Consider the following 2,500-nt stretch of genomic DNA (forward strand, 5'->3'; position numbering starts at 1 on the left):
AGTGTAGTGTTGCCCACCCGCAACCCTCGCAATATAGTTCGCTACTCGCACTCCCCGCTCCCCTGTGTATCGCTTCATGTTAAACACCTTGCAAGTCTTGCTCACTTTCCACATGCTCCTGCTGTACACTGTAATGTGGATGGCAGCAGGACGTACATGCCGCCCCTCCCCACGTCCCCACCTTGCCCCCTGCCTTCGCAAGCTGGTTGGTGAGAACTTTGCATGTTCAATGCCCTCCGCATGCGACGTACTCAGGCTACGTTGTGGTGCGGCCTGTGTCAACTGTCCGCTAATGTCGTACGCGTAAACCACAATCTGTACTGCACATTCGTCCTTATGTACTGAATGATACATCGTGGCACATGTGTGACCGTACAACGACTGCGCCCAAAAACGGCGGACCATACAGTGCAAATATTGTGCACGCAGCTACGTGTCGTCTCCCTATGAGAGCTGGATTGCAGTGTGGTACGCCATAGAGACGTGTGGGAGGAACGGACGCCGTGGATGGCGATCAGCATGAGCTGTCTGTTGATGTATTCGGACCTAGTCGTCTCTCCTCACACACCGTGATGGCATGGTGCACCGCGTTCCATATCTGCGACATGCTACAGAGGCCGGTTGACAGTCGTTCGAGCAATGGACATCGCATACGTACGGGGGCCACCTTCCACGTATTGTCTAGGCGTGCACATTTTGTTGCGTGTATGTGGGCAGACGTAGTGTGGCGTGACACCTGACACAGGCATGCAATAATCGTGGAAGTTGCAAATGGCGATGGACGCCTGCGTTTTCTGGTGAAGTTACGCAAATGAACAAATGGTAACCTGTTGTGGTGCGGTTGTTCTCGCTAGGGGTGAATCGGTGATGGCGACGATAGGTTGAGGTACTAACCGGTTGTTCCAGCGATACCCACCATGCCGACGAAACTGAACGGCATCTGGGTGTGAAGCGATACGCGGCGGTGGCTGGGTGGGACCGTCCCCGGCCGGTGAGGGGGCGCCTCCCGGCGTGCTGGCCGCGCGGTGCGTGGGCGCACGCGCTACAGCCGGCTGGTGGGGGCGGCCAGTGGCAGGCGCGCCGGCCGACGGACGCGGCAGGCGTCGCAGCTGCGCGCCGGCGCACCCTGCGCGCGGCGCCGTGCGGCCAAAGTAGGTCCTCGCGGGCCCGGTGCGAAGCGCGGTGGACATCTTCAGTGTGCTGGTCCGATTGAGGACTGTGTGCGTTGAGGATGCGCTGCCGCCCGGCGCTCGGCGCCGCGACGCCGTCTGCTGCTCGGTCGCCCCAGCGGTTCTCGCTGGTGGTTTGTATCGCAGCTGTGCGGATGTGTTGGCGCGTGCGCTGTGCTGGGAGAGTTCGCTTCGGCACCCAAGTGGGGCTTTTGTCCTTCTGTGGCGCTGGCGTTGGAGCTGCCGGTCACCGTAGGTGGCGCGTGTTGTCTCCCGCCGGCAATGCCACGACAGCACGCTCCCGGGCCTCTGTCGGCAGCGGCAAGCTCAGTTGGGAGCACGGGTGGTCGCACCGAAAGCGTCTACTCGCCTAACTCCGGGCGATTGCGCCTCTCTCGAACCCGACCAAGTACTTGGGACGGCGCTGCGCGCCGCCGGGACCTGAGAGGGTTTCGAGGTGTATTGTGCAGGGGAGCTCAGCCTCCTCCTGTTTGCAGAATGATTGAGCGGACGCTTGCGTGTTCGCGCGGGCCCCCGGGACACACTCCCGGGCGGCCGGCTGCTCAGCTCTAGTTGACGCAGCTCCCTGGTTGATCCTGCCAGTAGTCATATGCTTGTCTCAAAGATTAAGCCATGCATGTCTCAGTACAAGCCGCATTAAGGTGAAACCGCGAATGGCTCATTAAATCAGTTATGGTTCCTTAGATCGTACCCACGTTACTTGGATAACTGTGGTAATTCTAGAGCTAATACATGCAAACAGAGTCCCGACCAGAGATGGAAGGGACGCTTTTATTAGATCAAAACCAATCGGTCGGCTCGTCCGGTCCGTTTGCCTTGGTGACTCTGAATAACTTTGGGCTGATCGCACGGTCCTCGTACCGGCGACGCATCTTTCAAATGTCTGCCTTATCAACTGTCGATGGTAGGTTCTGCGCCTACCATGGTTGTAACGGGTAACGGGGAATCAGGGTTCGATTCCGGAGAGGGAGCCTGAGAAACGGCTACCACATCCAAGGAAGGCAGCAGGCGCGCAAATTACCCACTCCCGGCACGGGGAGGTAGTGACGAAAAATAACGATACGGGACTCATCCGAGGCCCCGTAATCGGAATGAGTACACTTTAAATCCTTTAACGAGTATCTATTGGAGGGCAAGTCTGGTGCCAGCAGCCGCGGTAATTCCAGCTCCAATAGCGTATATTAAAGTTGTTGCGGTTAAAAAGCTCGTAGTTGGATTTGTGTCCCACGCTGTTGGTTCACCGCCCGTCGGTGTTTAACTGGCATGTATCGTGGGACGTCCTGCCGGTGGGGCGAGCCGAAGGCGTGCGA

At 58.3% G+C, this 2,500-nt stretch overlaps 1 non-coding gene across 1 annotated transcript in view; it reads left to right on the top strand.

The window, feature by feature from the left end:
• The first annotated feature begins 1,752 nt into the window (after window positions 1-1,752).
• LOC124727330 overlaps window positions 1,753-2,500 on the top strand; it is a 1,909-nt gene continuing 1,161 nt past the window's right edge. Inside the window, exon 1 of the ribosomal RNA XR_007007069.1 lies at window positions 1,753-2,500. This exon is cut by the window's right edge and continues 1,161 nt beyond it. This is a non-coding gene — a ribosomal RNA (small subunit ribosomal RNA).

Source organism: Schistocerca piceifrons, unplaced genomic scaffold (genome assembly GCF_021461385.2).
Source record: "Schistocerca piceifrons isolate TAMUIC-IGC-003096 unplaced genomic scaffold, iqSchPice1.1 HiC_scaffold_1094, whole genome shotgun sequence".
Classification (NCBI taxonomy): Eukaryota; Metazoa; Arthropoda; class Insecta; order Orthoptera; family Acrididae; genus Schistocerca; species Schistocerca piceifrons.